Source organism: Chiroxiphia lanceolata, chromosome W, assembly GCF_009829145.1.
Source record: "Chiroxiphia lanceolata isolate bChiLan1 chromosome W, bChiLan1.pri, whole genome shotgun sequence".
NCBI lineage: Eukaryota > Metazoa > Chordata > Aves > Passeriformes > Pipridae > Chiroxiphia > Chiroxiphia lanceolata.
The window spans coordinates 8,068,834-8,090,733 of NC_045670.1; positions in this window are offsets into that span (position 1 = coordinate 8,068,834).

Here is a 21,900-nt window from a genome sequence, read left to right on the forward strand (position 1 = left end):
CAGTTACCCCCGGAGTCCCTCTGGGTCGCCAGAAAACTGTTGCCCGTAACAGAGACACAAACCAACAGAGTGCCGGTTTATGCGGTGCTTTATTTAGGGCCCGGGAACCTGAGGACTAGCGTCCCAAGTCAGGATTCCAAAGACCCTCATTTTTCATACAACCTTTATATTCTCACATAAACATGTCTACGTGCAGTTCTTACTTGTAAGCAGTTACACTTAGTTACAAACACAAACTCATATTTCATACTGATAACAATTGGTAATCATCTACTTTTAATCATAAATCTGTTTAAGTTGTCTTACCCCATAGAAACCCCATAGAAACTGTTCAGCAGACCCTTACTATATCTAAGGTAACAAATCGTTATATACATGCTTGGCTAAATCCTTTGATTATTGTTCCTACCTCCTTAGTACATTCCATTCTCACGAACAAGGTTGCTAACCTACTACTTTGGAGTGCTGCTCTCTAGGTCTACTCTCCTACTAAGCCTTAGCCATTCTACTACTAAATTTGAATCATTCTGCAACACCAGCAGCTGTTTAAATCCCTTGTGGATGAGCTGGACTCCGCCCCCTAGTTAGCTGATTCACCTCCCAGGGTAGATCCAGCAGTGTTGTAGTTTTAGTTAAATGAGAAAGATTTTTAGCGAATTTTTTCATAGAACCATGTAATGTGGAGAGTGGGGGACTGCCCCCCCACCCCGTCCAAGTTGAATCGGGGAAGGACTGTCCTCAGCATCTCAAGACCTGCCAGAAAGGTGGGTCCCTGAAGTGAAGCATCCCAGGAACTCAGGAGACAGGAGATAAAACCAGGCACGCACCAGAACTCTTCCTTCTTGGTACCTGGTTTCTTTTGCTTGCTGGAACACTGCAGACTTTTGGAACCTCTTTCCCTGGGACTGCCAGCCCCAGCTAAGTCATCCTGGTGCAACCATGTGCTGCTGAGAGCTCAGAAATTTCCCTTTTTGGAGTCCCACAACCTCCACTGTGTGGATCAAGACTGCCAGCCCCAGTTGAGTTATCCCAGCGTGACCAACCACCACCAATAGCTCAGGAATTTCCCTTTCAGGAGGCGCACAAAGCGCTGCCACCACGTGACCTGTGACCACCTGGCCTCAGCACTGTGACAGGTCATCCCAGCCCCACCATTGTCACTTCACATGGTTTGCTGTGTCAGAACCCATACCACCACCCCGGCAGCATAGGACTTCTTTTTGAATGAAATATCCTTCCAGGTCTTATTTTAACCTAGGGAGGAGGGGGTAGCTAGGTATAATGGGTTTGTTATTCTCCCTGAGAAGGAAAACAGAAATAGGATAGGTCACTTGATGTGTATTCTGCCAATAAGATATTCTATACCATGTTACGTCAACTCAGATATATAAACAGATGGGAAGGAAGGGAGCTCTCTCTTCTCTTCTGGGTACTGAGCGGAGCGGTTCGGGCAGTTCTTTCAGGGGGAGAAGAGCATCGGTTGTGGGAAAGTATCTTTATTTTTAGTTCTTCTCTGTATGTATAGTGTTTATATAATTTTCCTTCTTTGTGTAAATACATAAACCATCTTTCTGAGCAACTTTGATTCAGTAGTAGTGTTTTCCCTTCTTTTTCCCCCTCCCCCCCCCCTTCTGTCTGGAGGACTGGGCGCAAACTCAGTAGATATCTGGCGTTCAACCAAAGTAAACAACTACATATTGGTGCCAAAACTCGGGAAGACTGCCAAGAAAGATTGTTTATATGAACAACTGCCTCACTTATCTGTTTGTTTTGCTAACCCGGGAACATATAGAAAAACATGGCAGTCCACCCAATTTTAGTGGCTATACCTGTAGTTTTACTAACAGTTTTGACAGGATGTGGAACTTACCCCTTAAAGGACCTACAAGGAGATAAAATCAATTTTTTTTCCCTTCTTAATTTTGACATAGAGGGTCTTGTAATGAAGGCACCCGCGATCCTTACTAATCCTTACCTGAGTTGTCTGGCTATATTACTGCTTATAACCAATGCTCTTAAAACAGTGTGGGGAGTGGGGAAGGTAGTGTTGTCTTTGTTGCCTTGTGTTAGGACAAAACCAACTTTGAGAGAGAATTTACTGGGATGTCCTCTAAAGGGACTGGTTCCTGGGTGGCAAGGGATGTGGATGAATGTAGGCAGGTTCTTAGGGTGTCTAACACCCCCTGTTGCTTAGGACTTCACACCAGAACAAGTATTCAACCCCAACAAACTGACACATTTAATGGAAGGATGCCTTGCCTACCCTCATCAAAACCAGCAACTTCTCACCCTGTACTGGGGCCTGGCATGTGCCTATCGAGCTGCTGTTCAATATTCTAAAAAGACTATGACTGAGACAGGGACCCAAACCATGACATCTGAAGTCATTATTGCCCCTGTAGTGAAAAGGAAGTCATGAGTAAGGAGATCTACAGGACCTACAGGCCTACCTCTGCGATTAGTAATGGGGGACAAAAGAGACAGACTAACGGAAGTAATAACAGGAGAAGAAGGGGAGGCAAGGCAAAGGGCCAGTTCTTCACTAGAGGAAGGTCAATCAATCAGAGAGGAAATCAGATAGGAAAGTGAAGTTACCCAGTCCCTGACCCCATCAGAACTTCGGGATTTGCGGAGAGATTACAACCGCCAGCCTGGTGAATGAATTCTTACCTGGCTGCTACGATGCTGGGACAATGGGGCTAGAAGTCAGAGGGTCATGAAGCTAGAAGTTAGAGGGTCATGAAGCACAGCAACTAGGATCTATTGCCAGAGATCGCAAAATTGAACAGGAAATTGGAAGGGAGAGATTTATTCGCAGTCTTTGGGTTTGACTCTTCATCGGTGTGAGAGAAAGGTACCCGTTCAAGGAAGATCTAATGAGCTCTCCAAGAAGATGGACTACTGCAGAGGAAGACGTTCAGTACCTGTGGGAATTGGCCATGCTGGAAATCATTTACAGTGACCCAGGCGATCACCACTTCCTAAATCCAGAGAGTGTCCCTTGCATGCTACCCATGTGGATAAAAGTAATTCAAGGTGCTACTGCATCATATGTTAACTGCATGGTAACAATACACCATCCAAAGATGCATGAACCAAATGTGGACATGATGTGTGCCTGGATACAGAATATAGCAGAAGGTATGGAAGCCTCCTCACTCCCCTGGGCCAGCAAGTTAGATTTCAGAGAAAGCTCTGATCTCCGACACTGGTGCACCCACACTGAGGAGAGGATGGAGAGGCCTTACGAATGCCCCAAATGTGAGAACTGCCACAGAGATAGCCTAAGAAATCGGTCTCGGTCTCCTCCTGCCCCACTCAGAAGGAAAGGAATCCCCAAGAGCAGGTGTCATGGTTTGACCAGCCCCTCCCCTGGGGTTGAAAATGGTTAATTCCAAGTAGGTGTCCTGGAGCTGAATCAATCGAAAGCTGCAGCAATGCCTCTGTGAAATGACATATTTGATAGACCAGAAGATAAGTGTGGTGACGCAGTTAGAAATTAGAAGCAGGAAAGAGCAGAGGGGACAGTGGGCCCTGCGGGGAGCCAGGCCCCTCTCCCCTCCGACCGGGACTGCAGGGGGTCCGGCGCAGTGTTAGAACCAGACCATGTGCTGTGGTCTGGGCCTGGGGTGCCCCCCCACTTGCATTGGTGGGGGGGTGGCGATGACCTGGAGCGACCAACTGCGGCTAGGGCCAGGAGACTGGGCTCCTGGTCAAAAAAAGTGCAGCAGAGATCAAAAGAAATTCCAGAGAGCAAGAGAAGAGCTACCCGGGGGGCCAAGCAGCAGCAGCAACTCAGAGTGAGCAGAGAAGCCCTGCTGAGGAGCAAAGTGGGCCTGAAGCAGCAGCAATGCACATCACAGAGTGTGCTGGGAACGGAGTGGAGCAGAGAGAGAGAAACCAAACTTGGAACGTCTTGGGTATGGACTGAACCGAAACTCTAAGAAACCTTTGACCCAGGGAGGGGTGGATTCTCCTTGGAGAGGGATCCCCCAAGAGCTTGTTTCCCTGGGAAGGAACCTCCACTTAGCAGGGAAAAAGACTCAGAGTTTAACTCCCTGTACTCCGTGGTAAAGACATGGCGAGACAGGTGTTCCTCTGAAGCCCATGGATGAGCCCTCGGTAGCGTAGCTGAGCGGTTAGAGGTGGGGGCAGGCCCCCTGCACCCTATAGAAGAGAGAGAGAAAGAAATTTTCCATCTACGGCGAATTGGAGCTGTAATCCTGAGAGTGAAGGAGAGACTTCTTCTCCTCCTGGACTGATACAGGGGGAGAAGGGGTGATTTTGTAAATACATAGTTTGTCATCATAGGAAAGACTAGTTAGAATTGGTGTATATATTATTCTATAGTTTCTATTCTGTTAGCAATAAATTTTGATATTTTGTCCCCATGGTGAGTCTCTTTTGCCTGTGTATGAAACTTCTCTCACCCTTTAGCAAATTTGTGGGGGTTTGAAAAATTGGGCCCAGGGTCAAACCACAACAACAGGTCACGTAGTGAGCTATGGTTCTTTCTGCGTGACCAAGGGGAAGACATGAAGAAGTGGGATGGTGAACCTACCTATAAACTTGAAGCTCAGGTACAAGAATTAAGAGGGAAAGAAACCTAGTAAGAAGGCTGTCCATACAGTTGATGCAGAGGCTCCGGAAAGGGATCAGTGACCTTTGAGATGCAGAAAGATGGAGATCAATTCCTGTGATCCTGATGAAGGGACCTCTGACTGGGCAATGCAAGGATCAGACAGTGAATACTCTGAACAAGAACAAGAGAGAGGCCCTGCCTTCGACCAGGAGAAGGAAAGGGACAATAGAGTTTATTGGACTGTGTGGGTTCGATGGCCTGGCACATCGGATCTGCAGAGATACAGAGCTTTAGTTGACACTGGTGCCCAGTGCAGCTTGATGCCATCAGAGCATAAAAGCACAGAGCCCATCTGGATTTCTGGAGTGACAGAGGGACATCAGGAATTATCAGTGCTAGAGGCTGAAGTGAGTTTAACGGGGGACAAATGGGAAAAGCACCCCATTGTGACTGGTCCAGAGGCCCCTTGCATCATTGGCATTGACTACCTCCGGAGAGGATAATTCAAAGACCCAGAGGGGTATCAATGGACTTTTGGTGTAGCCACAGTGGCTACAGAGAAACTTAAACAATTATCTACCCTACCTGGCCTCTTAGAAGATCCTTCCATTGTGAGAATGTTACAAGTCAAAGATCAACAAGTGCCAACGGCCACTACAATAGTGCATAGACGACAGTACCGAACAAATCGAGACACTGTGATTCCCCATCCATAAGATGATCCGAGAGCTGGAAAGCCAAGGGGTGGTCAGTAAGACCCACTCACCCTTCAATAGCCCCATTTGGCCTGTACGTAAGTCTGATGGCAAATGGAGACTGACTGTGGACTATCGTGGCTTAAATGAAGTCACCCCACCATTGAGTGCCGCTGTGCCAGGCATGTTGGAGCTCCAATATGAACTGAAGTCCAAGACAGCGAAGTGGTACGCCACCACTGATATTGCAAATGCGTTCTTCTCCATCCCATTAGTAGCAGAGTGCAGGCTACAGTTTGCTTTCACGTGGAGGGGCATGCAGTACACCTGGAATCGAATGCCCCAGGGGTGGAAACACAGTCCCACCATCTGCCATGGACTGATTCAGGCTACACTAGAGAAGGGTGAGGCTCCAGAACACATACAATATATTGATGACATTATTGTATGGGGGGACACAGCAGAGGAAGTTTTTGAAAAAGGAAAGGAAATTATCCAGATTCTCCTCAAAGCTGGTTTTGCCATCAAAAAGAGTAAGGTCAAGAGACCTGCCAAAGAGATTCAATTCTTAGGGGTGAAATGGCAAGATGGACATCATCAGATTCCAACAGAAGTCATCAACAAGATCATAGCGATGGCTCCACCAACTAACAAAAAGGAAACACAAGCTTTCCCGAGGGCTGTAGGGTTTTGGAGGATGCATATTCCTGAATACAGCCAAATCATGAGCCCTCTTTACTTAGTGACCCATAAGAAGAATGATTTCCAATGGGGTCCTGAACAACAGCAAGCCTTTAAACAGATTAAATGGGAGATTGCACACACTGTGGCCCTTGGACCAGTCAAGACAGAACCAAATGCAAAAAATGTACTTTATTCTGCAGACAGGGATAATGGTCCCTCCTGGAGCCTCTGGCAAAATGTGCCTGGTGAGACCTGAGGCCAACCGCTTGGTTTCTGGAGCCAAAGCTACAGAGGATCTGAAGCCAACTACACCCCCATGGAGAAGGAAATCCTAACGGCTTATGAAGGAATGCAAGCAGCCTCCGAGGTGATTGGTAGAAAAACACAGCTCTTCCTGGCACCCCGACTACCGGTGCTAAGCTGGATGTTCAGAGGAAAGGTGCTCCCTACCCATCATGCCACTAATGCTACATGGAGCAAGTGGATTCCTTTGATTACACGGAGTACCCAAATTGGAAACTCGAATCGCCCTGGAATCCTATAAATCATAACAAATTGGTCTGAAGGTGGAAACTTCATTCTGACCAATGAGGAGGAAAAAGAACAAATGAATTCGGGCTGAAGAAGCTCCACCATACAATCAGTTATTCGAAGAGGAAACACATTATGCCCTTTTCACTGATGGTTCTTGCCATATTGTAGGGAAGAACCGAAAGCGGAAAGCAGATGTCTGGAGTCCCACCCAACAAGTGGCAGAAGCTACTGAAGGGGAAGGTGAATCGAGTCAGTTTGCAGAACTCAAAGCCGTTCAATTGGCCCTGGACATTCCCAAATGAGAGAAATAGCCAAGGCTTTATCTCTGCACAGACTCATGGATGATAGCCAATGTTCTGTGGGGCTGACTGGATTGGTGGAAGATTAATTGGAAGTGTGGAGGAAAACCTATCTGGGCTGCTGCTTTATGGCAAGACATTCCACTTGAATTGAGAAGTTGAGAGTCCGCCCTATAGACACCTATGTACCCAAAAATCAAGCTAATGAAGAACATCACAAGAACAAACAAGCAGACCGAGCTGCACAAGTCAAGGTGTCACAAATAGATCTAGATTGGCAGCATAAGGGAGAGTTGTTCTTAGCTCGATGGGCACATCATACTTCAGGCCATCAGGGCAGAGATACCACGTATAGATGGGTGAATCTAACTATGGACACTATTTTCCAGGTTATCCATGATTGTGAGATGTGTTGCCATTAAACAAGCAAAGAGAGTGAAACCCCTATGGTTTGGTGGACATTGGGATAAGTATAGATATGGGGAGGCTTGGCAGGTTGACTATATCACACTGCCACAGACCTGCCAAGGTAAGCGCTATGTGCTCATCATGGTGGAAGCAACCACTGGATGGTTAGAGACTTATCCGGTGCCTCACACAACTGCCTGAAATACCATCCTGGGTCTTGAAAAGTAAGTCCTGTGGGGACACGGCACCCCAGAGCACATTGAGTCAGACAATGGGACTCATTTCAAAAACAGTTTAATTACTACTTGGGCAAGGGAACATGGCATTGAATGGGTATATCATATCCCATATCATGCACCAGTCACTGGAAAAGTTGAGCGCTGGAATGGATTGTTGAAAACTACTTTGAAGGCATTGAGTGGGGGAACTTTCAAAAATTGGGATCAGCACCTAGCAAAGACTACTTGGCTAGTCAACACTAGAGGGTCCGTCAGTGGAGCCGACCCTGCCCAAACAGAGTCCCTTCACACTGTGGATGGAGACAAAGTCCTAGTAATTCACTTGAGAGGTATGTTAGGTAAAGCAGTTTGGGTTAACCCTCCCTCAAGCAAAGGCAAACGCATTTATGGGATTGTCTTTGCTTGAGGACCCGGATATACTTGGTGGATAATGAGAGAAGATGGAAAAACCCAGTGTGTCATCCTCAAGGAGATTTAAACTTGGGGAAAATCTAATTTGTATTCTGAGTTGTATGTTGCAGGAAAAGTCACTAGGTGAGGAAGACCGGAACTAAGCTGATGCTGGTGCTCAACAATGGGACAATCGTAGAAAACAAGACTTATATAAGCGTGAGATATAGGTGAATGTAGGATATGAGTGTGACGTAAAATGGTATGGAATAAGGGGTGGAGATTGTGATGGGTTTGTTCTTCTTCCTGAGAAGGAAAACAGAAATAGGATAGGTCACTTGATGTGTATTCTGCCAATAAGATATTCCATACCATGTTACGTCAACTCAGATATATAAACAGATGGGAAGGAAGGGAGCTCTCTCTTCTCTTTCGGGTACTGAGCGGAGCAGTTCGGGCAGTTCCTTTGGGTGGAGAAGAGCGTCGGTTGTGGGAAAATATCTTTATTTTTAGTTCTTCTCTGTATGTATAGGGTTTATATAATTTTCCCTCTTTGTGTAAATACATAAACCGTCTTTCTGAGCAACTTTGATTCAGTAGTAGTGTTTTCCCTTTTTTTTCCCATTCCCCCCCCCTTCCATCTGGAGGACTGGGTGCAGGCTCTGACGTTCAACCAAAGTAAACAACTACACTAGGTAATATTTTCTACTATTGTTGGGTTATGGGAGGGGTGTGTTGTTTTCTTTCTTTTCATTTTTAGTAAAAGTGTTATTTTTTTCTTCTTCATTCAGACTCCTCTTAATTCCTACCTTGTCAATATTGGGGGGAGAGAAATGAAAGAAAGAAAAGGAGGGTTTATCTCATTAGAGGTCTCACCTCCTGAAACATATTGTCATTAAACCAAGACCATATAATTGGCACCCAATGTGGGGCACTGAGAGAGAGAGAGAGAGAGAGGATTGGAAAAATAACAATTTTCAGAAATCCATTTGTGTATTGGATATCGAACTCCTCAGCCACCATGTTGTTCAAGCCATTCATGTTTAATTGGCATCTATTCCTGTATACGTATTTTCTGTTCACAGATGTTTTTCTCAAACTGGAGTTTAAAATCAAGGTAGCCTTATCTATTTTTCAGTTTGTAACCTGGATTCATAGTGTTGTAAATTCAATGCCTATAAGTTTCATTTCGAATGTGTTTTCAGGGTTGTCTTCCTGCCCTAGCCTAAACTGTTACCCCTGGGGTTTATTGATAATGGCACTCAACCTGGGGGAGAAGTGCAGGGGAGTGACTTTTCCCAATCCTTTGCCCATTTCTCCTTCAGGTCTGCTACAACAGTTTTTTAAAAGTTTTAATTCCCTCTAGATGCTAGACATACCTTAGTCTTTGTGGTATGTCTGCAAGTTTGCATCATTATGGTCTATCTCATGTATGAAGCTAGAACCAAGATCTCTCAGGAAGGTGTCCAGAAGCCTGCCCCAGGAGTGGATAGCTTTGAGTGGCATGGGTTGTGGGAGGACATGGGTAAGTTCTTGGAGAATGTTTCTGCTCCAATGACCTGGAAGTTCACCCTTGAACAACTGCAGGACCCTGTTAAAGTCATGAGATCAGTGAGGGAAAGATCTATGAAGGGGAAGCTTGTGGTTGCATGCGGGGCTTTGGCCACTGCCTACCGAAAGCTGTTCAGTATGGTGCAGTAAAACGAGAAGATGCAAAAAAGGAGCTCCAGAGTCAAAGACACATCCTCATGGAGGTACAGTCAATGGTCTAACTTTATTCCAAAAATACACACATTATCAAGGGTCCTACAGGGTTCACTCTCTATTCTAACTTTCTATTGGTTACATTCATTTTCACACACTATATCTATAACTTTATTGGCTCTACTAGCCAAGGCACATTTCCAGGCCCCCCCATCTTCTGGTTTCTCACACCCTGGATAACATTCTCCTTCCTTATTTTCCTCTATGCAGCTTTCTGATATCTGCTGCTCAAGGACACACATCTGCTGCTGGAGAACACAGGTCCCTGCCATCCGGCACACAGACCGGATTGTGCAAGCAGGTCTGAAGCAGTATGTTATGTCCTGCATCATCTAATATACTTTCAACAGTGCAGCATCTCCAGGAGGAAAGGAAAGGGAACAAAATATCCGACACCACAGCCACTCGGTGTGGCTAAACCAGAAGGGCAACCCAAACCAATAGAAGTTGCCCCTATCCAAAGGAGAAAATATAAGACCAAATCAGTTTGCCCGGTGTTGCCGTGGGATTTAGGTGCTGAAAAAATCTCCCGGAGCAGTTAATTAGGGGTGAGATAAGAAAGGGTTTATTTTGCCAAGGCAGAAGATGTTACAAGACGCACCTGTGCCCGAGAGGTTACATTTTATAATACCATCCATCCAATCCCAGATGTGTCCACCCTATGGCCTTTACTCTGGTCCGCCCCGGGTCCACCCCCTTGAAATGGGTCTGGGGTGCATTTCGGGACCACCTACTTCATCACCTTCACCATCATCAGAGCACAAAGGGTACATAGTTACCTAATTCTTGACTTCATTCTGTGGTTTAGGCCCAGATATGCTGTTCTGTCAACTGTCTAGGCCTTGCCTTGACAAAAGACTAAACATTTCTATTAGATTTGGGGCTATGAGTGATATAGGGAGGATAGAACGGGGTAAGAGGGTTAAGGAATGTATAAACAAGGGTACTGGAGGAAGGGAAAGGGACAAGGGACAAAGAAGGGAGGGTTTCTGCTTTTAAAACCTACTTATAAAACTTACAAGTCTTACAAATATTAGGAAAAATAAAAAACCATTAGGGGCTTAAGGCATCACCGGTGGATGACAATGGGGAGGCAGGACCCTTACAAACAGTTGACCCAGAGCCAGAAATAATCACCGAATCTCTTTCATTTGATAATTTCCACAATTTGTGGAAAGACATCACTTGATGACTGAGTGAGCCCATTTGACCTGCTTGATCTGAGTCTGGGATCTTACAGGAGAAGGTGTGCAGCTTGACGGTACCAAAGTGAGGTTTTTAGGATCCCTGTCCCAGGATGTGGGTATTGATCAGGGGTTCGCGAGGGAATCAGAACCCCTTCATCTCTGTATGAGGCTTTTAACAAGTGAAAGAGAGAGATTTGCTTACAGGGATGACCTGCAGGGGCATCATCACTCCTGGGAGACCATGGAGGAAGGGATCCTACACCTGAGAGAACTGGCACTGTTAGAGGTACTTTTTGCAAGGGATGGGCAATCCAAGGTCAAGTGTACATCACAGATGTGGTGGAAACTTGGACATGCAGGGCCACCTGTATACTCTAATTTCCTGGTAACAGTGCACTGGGAAGAAAACCAAGGGACAGTGGGCATTATGATGAATAAACTCAGGACATATGATGAGATTGTCCGTGCCCAGTTATGGGCCCGTATCTCTTCTATAGAGAAATTGGTTGAGGACCTCCTTGGGGTCCTTTGGACATTTCAGTCTCAATTATGGGTCTCATTTTAGATTCTGGAATCTCTTCTGATGGCAAAAAGGCACAAAAAAGAGTTAACAATGATTCAGCTTGCCACCGGTTGCCGCAAGAGGAACCCCAAAGAAAAGATACAAGGACTCCTTGAAACAACATCTCAACCTTGGCCATATTGATCATCATAACTGGTCTGCTCTGACCTCCAGTCGGGAGGCCTGGAGAAACACCATCTATAACGTTGCTGATGCTTTTGAGAAAGCACGCAGGATCACTCTTGAGGAGAAAAGACAACGCGGAAAGAATTGTACCTTGCAGAATACACCATCTAAGGAGTCTTTCTGCTGTGCCTTTTGCAACTGGACATGCCTGTCTCGTATTGGCCTTTTTAACCAACAACACGCTTGCAACAAACATAGGTAGAGCCCTTCCCAAATCTTTGTTCGTGAAGCCAAGCCATGATGAACATGAAGCCAACAGTTGAGGATGGCTGGTAACTGAAGAACAATGTACTACTGTGATAACTGCATGTGAAGAATGCCATACTTGGTTCAACTGACACCCCTTACAAGACCCTCCACTACACCTGAGGGAGGGAAAGGGATTGTGGGATGTCTGACAAGTAGATTACATTGGTCCTTTCAAAAAATCAAATGGGAAAACATATGTACTGGTAGGAGTAGAAATAATTTCTGGATTGACACAAGTTGGAGTTGTCTCAAGAGCAACTGGGGAAAATACCATTAAAAACTCGCAGTTATGGTTCAGTTGTTTACCAAAACCAAAATCAATGCAATCTGATAACGGTAGTCACTTTGCTGCAAAGGCGGTACAGGATTGGGCCAAGGCTGAGGGTATACAGTGGGTATTTCACACCCCCTATTACCCTCAGGCCAATGGTATAGTTGAAAGGACCAATGGTCTACTGAAACGGTTTCTCAAACCACATGAATCTGGATGGGCAGACAGTCTTTGGGATGCAGTGACCAAAATTAACAACCAATGGGGTGTTAATGGATGTACGACTTTTGTCCATCTACTCCCACAATAATACCCAACTCATTGGGTCCAGATCATCCCTCACACTATCCAGGACAGCCAGTGCTGGTGAAACTCCCCACCATTGGCCAGGTGCCACTGGTTTTGAAAACTCCATTGAACAAATATGCTTGGATAGCAACAAACGCTCACAGTAAAAACATAAAATTAGTACCAGATGAATTATCCTATCCTTTTGACCCGTTTCATGACTTAATCACGTTTTCTTTGATCTTTTACAGGTGGAAATCTAAAACCCAAGCGACAAAGAGGAAACTCTTCACATACCACATTATGTTTTGTTGTTTTATTTTTAGGAATAATTGTAGCTTTGGTATATATGTGTTGTCCTTTTTGTACATGTGGATGTGTTTGTCTGCCACTGAGATTGGGAAGCCAACTTGTTCCAGTGTGCAAAGGTAATCAATTGTACTATAGGACCTGGGGAACCCCTTGAGACTTGACTGATTGAGAAAATACTTGTCTTAATACATGACATGTGCATCTGTTGGGGATACTCCTCTATGGGATTTAAAAATCAGGACCTATTATGGCTAATTTCAAGACATATTGAATCCACATCCAACAGGGGCAGTATTGTGGAATCCCTCACACCCACTACCCATTAAAAAACATTCTGATCACCTCATCCCCCCAAATGTATTTCATAGACTATAATGACACCTGGACTTGCAAGACAAGCAGCTATCCTGCACCACTTGGATTAGCTTGGGGATGTTCTGATGTAAAGTTTTACTCGCAGTTGAGCCTAACTCAGCACTCTGGTCTGAGGTGCAGGATAGTACTCCCATCCATTTGCCCAAATCATGTCTTTCATTAATCATTAGTGGGAAGGGAACAGTGGGAACTAAGTTCTCCTGAAGAAAGTTGAGAACGGATCAATAACATACGTGCTCCAGATTATTATACGGTGGGGCAAAAGATAGCTTTTGGGCTTAAGGTATTTTTTACACCTTCTGTAGTTATCATGCAACACCAATGGGCCTTGGAAAATATTATGTGGTAGGTAAATGCCCTCAGTAATTGGACCAGGTATGCATTTGGAGAGCTTAACTTGCAAGTCCAGTAAGTGTCAAAAATGACTTTACAAAATCGGTTGGCATTAGATATGTTATTATGAAAAGAACAAGAGGTATGTAAAATGTTAAATCTTACTGAAACTGAATGTTGTATTACCATTCACAATGCAACGTCATCAATTGAAGAAGCCTGAGCCAAAATGAAAGAGATCGCCAATCAAACATCAGAACTTTTTCAATCACTCCAACCCCAAGATTGGCTTCAAGGAATTAACCCCAATACCTGGTTGATGTCCATACTCTGATCCTTGGGACTCACGGGGTAGGGGCAGAGAATTGGATTGATGATTGTAATTGGATTTGTATTTTTAATGATTGGAATAGCTATTGTACGCTGTACGATTACTCATGTCATTTCTTCTGCTCCTTCTGTCTTTTCTCCTACTATCCACTACATACACATCACTCCTGTGGACAACCTGTGAAGTGAGGAAAAGTCCCTGGAAGACAGTGTTTGAACCATGGGATGGTGTAAGGACTTAAAGAGCACAATGAACTGGCTCAAACACTGTCAAAGAAGGAAATTCCCATAAGATAAACCACCAAAACAGATAAGCACAGATGGCAAACAGGAAGATGTTAATTCCAAGGCCTAAACAGAGGTGAAGGTTTGGAATTAGCACACCAGACAGAATTGTACTGTTCAGGCTGTGGGAAAGAGCAGATGGCAACAACAGGAAGCCAGCCCTGATAAGGCAGATCTGGGGAACCTATCTTCACAAATATTCCCACCGTGCAGACTGTAAGCACACTCTACAAAATTCCCACTATGGCAAGTTGTGAGAAAGGAAGTAAGTCCTTATACACATGCCAGCCCAAGTTGTGGGAATGGCATCTACACCCGTGAATACCTGGGACTTGGACAGTATAAAAGTGGTACCCCAGAAGCATGACTTTGGGACCCCCTCCACCAGGCAGACCAGGGTGAAGAAGGACCAGTGGGACACTGCAGGGATCCACGTGGTAGTATATTTACTTAATGTCTCTTTCTCTCACTCTCTCTTTTCTCCCCCCTCCTTCTCTCTCTCTTCCTATTTCTCTCTCTCTACCTCACATTTACTGTTAAATAAAATCCATACCATTGATTTTGACATATGATCTTGTTTGCACCTTAATTTAGGCAGAGGAATCTTTTAATAATTGTATCCTAACAAAAAGGAAAACACATCGTTTAATATAAAAATGACAGGAATTTTGGCAAGTTGAATAGCCTCTTTTTACTCCAGTATGGAGTTAAACAGTACCAATAGCTTAACATTTAAAATCAGCAGTGATTTCCATGCATAAGGAGCGATGAAGGACTAATTTGTGAAGTTCTCCACACACCCAATTTAAAACAGTAACATATTTTTAATCAGTGTTCCTGAAGCATCATTTTTTTACAGTGAAATGTTTACATTTGACTTCTGAATACTATAGAATCTGTCACAGAACAATTTATCTGAGTGGTATACCATTTTGTTGTCATTAACAGGCAAGAATCATGAAAGGAAGATGGCAATGTGTAGTGGTTTGGATCTTGTTTTCCCCCCAGAGGCTAAGAAAAGTGGTAACCCCCAAGGGGTGGAAACCCCTGGAAGTTTTGAAGTTCTGTCCAATGGGCGCTCCTGCAAAAAATGTAAACATATCACAAGCACCGGAAGAGACAAGTTGTAGTTTTGGTTGTTAGAAGAAGTAGTCATGTTGTAGAGCCACGAGGAAGGGGCTCTGAGCCCCTCGGGGCCTCTGGGGCCTTCCAGTCCCTGGCTGGGGAGGACTGCAAAGACTTGGAACAGTGTTAGACTGGACTAAGTGTCTGTAGTTAAGCCGGGAGATGTTTTCTCCAAACTGGGCAGCGGAGACAGAGCAGAAAGCAGAGACGCAGCGTCCAGAGACTGGCAGAGAGCCAGGATAGATAAGACATGAACCGGAGGAGCAGTAGGAACAACATGCAGTACCGCAGAGAAGACTCCTGGAAGGAGAGCCAAGGAAAAGAGACAACTGAGAGACAGAGTTCTGGGGGTAAGAACTGATATCAGACCCCCCCAAACTCCTTTGATCCCTCTGAGAAAAAGAGGGAGATGGACTCCTATTTTGGAGAAGAGTTTTGGACATGCAGCACTGGAGAGAGAGAGGAGCTGAGAAGCTCAAAAGACGTCCCAGAGCTGGACCGGGACAGCCAGATGGAATGTGGGGGGAGTTGACTTTGGCCCCCCTCACTGCTGCTGACAAGCCTAGCAGCCTGAGACAGAGTACAGGAGCTCTGGTAGAACTCTTGAGGCAAAGGCTTGCAACCGAATGCTGCCCAAGATGTTCTGACTCAGGGGTGAATCCCCTGAGGAAGGGACTTTCACGAAGATGCCCCTGCATTTCGTGATATACCTGTGGTGACGCGAGTCTTGTCCCTGCTGGTAGTCCACAGGTGAGGCCTTCAGTTGGACCGAAGGAGAGCCGAGGGGCTTGGAGACCCCCTTGTGTGTATTGAACAGAGATCCAGCTACAGCAATCCAGTTACTGCTGCATGGAAGACAGAAGAGGAGCTGCTGCCCTAAATGTGGAAGGGATCTGTCCTTCTTTCCCTCCTGGACTTTTATTTGGAGGGGAGAAGAGATCTGATCCATTGTAAATACTATATGTCATGGTAGAGATAGTTGTGGCCGTGTGTATAATGTGTTATAGTATTTATTTGTGTAGTGGTTTGGACTTTGTTTTCCCCCAGAGGATAAGAAAAGTGGTAGACCCCAAGGGGTGGAAACCCCTGGAAGTTTTGAAATTCTGTCCAATGAGTGCTCCTGCAAAAATGTAAACATACCACAACCAAACGGAAGAGAAGAGTTGTAGTTTTGGGTTAGAAGAGGTAACCATGTTGTGAGCCACGAGGAAGGGGCTCTGAGCCCCTCGGGGCCTCTGCCCCCCCCCAGCCCCAGTTGGGGGCTACAGAGACTTGGAACAGTGTTAAGCTGGACTATGTGTCTGTAGCTGTGAGCTGGAGGATGTTTTCCATCGTGAGTGAGCAGAGACAGAGCAGAAGCGGCGGCAGTGTCCAGAGGTTATGGCTAAAAGCCAACTGATAAGACCTGAACCAGAGAAACAGCAGAAACAGCATGCAGTTAAGGAAGACTCAGAGTTGCAGAGAACAGAACTAAGTTCTACAGAGAGAAAACTTGGGGGTAAGAACTGTAAAACTCCCCTAAACCTCGTTGGAGATCCCTCCAAAAATGGAGGGAGGTGGACTCTTACTGATTAGAAGTCCTAGATGGAGTAAAGGAGCTAAGAAGCTCTGTCGTCCTGAGAGCTCAGCCAGGACGGTGTGTGGAGGTTGACCTTGAGGCCCTCCCTTGCTGCAAGCTACAAAGAAGCTCGCAACCATCTTTGAGGCAGGGCACAGGAGCTCTGCAAGGGGTTGAGTCCCCTGAAGATAAGGACTGTCGCGAAGACCCCCTGTGCTTCGTGATATGACGTGGTGATAGCGCCCTTGTCCTGGGAAACGCAGTCCACGGAAGACCACTCATTTGGAGAGACGAGTGGCCGAGGGGGATACCCCCCTCGTGTGTGTTGGCAGAGATCCAGCTATCAGCTACTGCAAGAAACAGAAGAGAGAGAGAGAGAGCCTGCTGCCTTAGAAGATACTGCTACTTAGTGACTGCTACTCTGAAGAAGCTGTTGCCCTGAGAGACTGGAAGGGATCTGTCCTTCTTTCCCTCCTGGACTTTTATTTGGAGGGGAGAAGAGATCTGATCCATTGTAAATACTTATGTCATAGTAGAGATAGCTAAGGTTGTGTATAATGTATTGTAGTATTTATTTGTATAGTCATTGTAATATATTCCCTTTCCCCCATTCTGAGTCTGGTTGTGTTTTGTCTGGAAAAACCCATCTCACATTGGGTTGAGATGTGGGAGGGGGAATGGACCTAGGGAATTGGATTTTGGGACTATCTCAAACCATGACACAATGTCTGGAAGTGGAAGAAAAATAATTCTTAGGAAATACAGCAGAATTAGGGTCCTTGTTCATACAATTTATGGCAAGGATAATTTTGTTTAGTAGAGAGGTGGTCTTGGGATGACTTTAATATAAAAGGTAGAAATAGGTGAGACGAACAAGAAAACCTGGCCTTGAACACTTCCAGGGATGGGGCATCCCCAACTTCTCTGGGCAACCTGTTCCAGTGCCTTACCACCTATCCCATAAATAATTTCTTTCTAATATCTAATCTAAAGTTACTCTCAGTTTGAAGCCATTCCCCCCCATCCTATCACTACATGCCCTTGTAAAAAGTCCCTCTCCAGCTTTCTTGTAGGCCTTCTTATAGAAGGATGTTGTGGGCGACCATGTCAAAGGTTTTGACGAATATTATAAACTATGACACCTGTAAAATGGCATGTGTAACCCTTCCCTTGTCCACTGATGTAGTTACTCCATCATAGAAGGCCACTATGTTGGTCAGGCAGGACTTGCCCTTGGTGAAGCTGTGCTGGTTGTCTCAAATCACCTCCCTGTCCTCCATGTGCCTTAGCATAGGTGCAGCTGGTGGACCACTCTGGGCACTCCATAAGCAGCATGAACTCTTTGTCCTGGCACCTTTTGTCTGGGAGGAGTCTTCGTCCATATTCAGTTTTGGGAGTCGGACTGGCAATTTAAGCTCAGGGTTCCTGTAAGCGAACAACAGCTCTTTCCACCAGGAAAGAAAGCCTTTACCCTTGGTGTAGTTTGAGGGCCACCCTGTGCACTCCATTGGCAAGAAGAGTATTTTGTCCTGGCACCTTTTCTCTGGGCGGAATCTTCATCCGTATTCAATTTTGGGCGTTGGACTGACAATTTTAGCACAGGATTCCAGTAAGCAAATAACAGCCCTTTGGTCCAGGAAAGAAAGCTGTTACCCTCGGTCTCTCAGGTGCTGGTGATGGGCCACCCTGTGCACTCCATGGGCAGCAAGAGCATTCAGTCCTGGCATGTTTCGTCTGTGGGGAATCTAAATCCATATTCAATTTTGGGAGTCGGACTGGCAATTTCAGCACAAGGTTACTTCAAGCGAATAACAGCCCTTTCCCCCAGGAAAGAAAGCCCTTAGCCTTGGTCTTCCAGGGGTAAGCGGTGGGTCACCCTTAGGACTCCATGGGTAGCAAGAACTTTCTGTCCTGGCACCTTTTGTCTGGGAGGAATCCTTGTCCATATTCAATTTTGAGAGTCGGACTGCCAATTTTAGCTCAGGATTCCAGTAAGCGAATAACACTTACCCTTAGTCTCTCTGGTGCTAGTGGTTGGCCACCCTGTGCACTACATAGGCAGTAAGATATTTTTGTCCAGGCACCTTTTGTCTGGGAGGAATCTTTGTCCGTATTCAATTTTAGGATTCAGACTGGCAATTTCAGCACAAGGCTCCTGCAAGCAAACGACAGCCCTTTCCCCCAGGAAAGAAAGATCTTAGCCTTGGTCTGTCAGGTGCAGTTTGTGGGCCACCCTTGGCACTACATGGACAGCAAGAGCTTTCTGTCCTGGCACCTTTTGTCTGGGAGGAATCTTCATCTGTATTCAATTCTGGGCGTCGGACTGGAAATTTCAGCACAGGGTTCCTTCAAGTGAATGAAAGCCTTATCACCCAGGAAAGAAAGCCTGTAACCTTTGTGAGAATTGAATGAAAATTATGGACCCCTGATTTGGTGGACAGGAATTGCTTTATTATCCATCACTCAGGGTTTTTATATCATTCACTTTTAGCTGGGAGTGGTTAAGTAAATTAAGACAGAGCACAGCTGCAAGTCACACATCCATCACTTCACTCAGGCCAACCTTTTCACACAAACAGCACACACATAGAGACCTTGGAGTTTCAAAAGGAACTCCTTTTACACCCACATATGGTAATGCAAACAGGACAGCCAAGTTTGTTTCTGGGCTGTAAATCACAACCTAGAGAAGACAATACAAGGTCATCTTTAGACATTTCTCGGGCCTTTTTCTTCTTTGTTCTCATGCTGGTTTGCTACATCTCCCTCCTTTCTGTATTCCGCATGATGGAGGAAGACAGCCGTTGCTTGGTGCTCGATGATTCCACTTGATGGGAAATTCGATGTAGTCACTGTGTTACCTAAAGAAAATTCAGGGAGAAAAAAACTCCAAGGCAATTTAGTTTTGGAGGTGAGATAGGGAAAGGGGTTTAATTTGTGCCTCTGAGGTGTCAGAGACTGAAATAGTTAATGATTTATGCACTCCAGGAGTTTGCAGGCTTTGACTTTAAGCCCTAAAAGGCAAGAAGATGCCTCAGGTGGACTAAGCCCTAAAAAGGCAAGAAGTTGCCTCAGAGGGGCTAAGCCCTAAAAGGCAAGAAGATACCTCAGGTGGCCAATCGGGCCCATCCCTCCCTCCAGTGCTAAACCCTAAAAGGTAAACAACTCCTCATGCCAGGGAGGTGCAAAAGCATGCTGAGGGTATATAAACTGACTGGTGACTTTGAGAATTTGGGAGTTCTCCTTTTCCCCCACCGCCTGCGAATCATGACCATCGCTCTCAAGCATCGCTGGATCCCGTGGGGGTTGACTATGTCCATTTCTTTTGTACTCTCAGCTTCTCTTTTGCCTTACTCTCATCCTAGTTTTCCTCTCCCCTAAACAGTTTCTTCCCCCCCAAAAGTTATCTTTATGTTACATTGTTTTATAACACCCAAACTGTTAGCATGCTTGTTGATACAGAATTGTTAAAATAAACCTTGCCAGTATATGTTTTCAGACACCGATTATTCAGTGTCGTTTCACTCTAATCCACCCCAAGGGAATTATTGATAAAAATCTGAGTTACCCCCCTCCCTTTTTCTGGGGTGGGTCGTAACATGAGGCATAAGGTTACAAGACGCGTGCAAGTCCCTCTGTACAGATGTTACAATTTATAATATTGTCTGTCCAATCTCAGATGTTTCCACCCTGTGGTTTTTGCCCTGATCCACCCTCGGTCGGCCCCTTGGGAATTGGGGCTAGGGGCTTTTTGAGACCCTCTTTTCATCAATCATCATCTTCTTCAGAGTACAGGGGGCACATATTCACTCAGTTCTTGACTGTACTTTTGCGGTTCAGACCAAGATACAAGTGTTCTCTAAACAAAATGGGTCTACTTTGACAAGAGACTAAACATTTCTACTGGAATTCAGGGGTAGATTTGATATGGGGAGCATGGAATGGGGTAATAGGGGTTGAGGAATGTGTGTAGTTACTATGCTAAGGGTAAAGGAATAAATGCTGCTGCTTCTAAATCTACTTCTACTATATAACTACTTATAAAACTTATAAAACATTAGGAAAATCAAAAAACCAGATGGACCTTAAGGCATCAACTGCAAAATTTAACAAAGATTACTATAGTTTACACAACTTACTTCTAGTTTACAAGGCATGTCACCTATTGTCTAACCACATTATAGTAAATTCTAAGACATCTAAACAAACCATAAGGGCTTAATTAACTTACTTAAATTCATAGCTCTTACAAGATGTTATCAGTGGCAGTGTAATCTACACAGATTTCCGTTAATAAGGTGACTGCAACAGAGGCAGTAACTTAAGTGACTACTGCTAATACGATACAGAATAGCTAAGCAATACAGACCTTAGATGCAGAAAAGGTCAAGGCCAAATAAGCTAAATGGAAGTTGCCAGGGGTTTACACTGCACCCACTGTTGTCATGATATATTATACTTGCTCATCTAGAAATTCGAGTCGACCCCAGATAATGCTGGTGTCACTGGTCATCTGTTTTCTCTTCCTGGCTCTGTTGCTCCAAGGTATCACCTCAGGCCCTGGATTTCTTGGAGTGGATTCTGCAGTTCGTCGTTCCAGCTCATCATAAGGTCGAATATATTTAGCTGGCAACCACCTAGGTCCTGCAGGGAGAAAAACACAGACATACCCTCTTCCCCAAGTAATTAGCTCAATAGGTCCTTCCCACTGATGTACCTCAGGATCTTTATACCAGATCTTTGGTTTAGATGCTGAAAAGGGTTTTGCTAAAAAAATGTCATTGTACTGCAGTAGTTGGAGAGATATTGTCCTGCATATTCAAGAAATTTAAAACATACAGGGCTTTTGTACCCGGTCATGCACTGAGGTTAGTGTTCCCCCTCTTTTTCTTTTTTCTTTTTTTTTTTGTTTGTTTTTGTTTTTCCAGCATCGCTTTCAGAGTGCCATGAGTATGTTCCACAATAGCTTGGCCCATGGGAACATGAGGGATACCAGTAACAAGTCCCAGTCCTGCAAGAAATGCAGCACTGAAGCAGCAGTGTAGGCAGAACCATTGTTTGTTTTGATAGATTTTGACACACCCATGACTGCAAAAGCAGCAAGCCAGTGGCTTCGAGCGTCTTTAGCTTTTTCACCTGTTCTAGCAGATGCATAAATGTAACCAGAAAAAGTATCAATCGTGACATGTAAGTATTTAAGGGTCCCAAATGAAGGCACGTGTAACATCAGGTTGCCAAATTTGT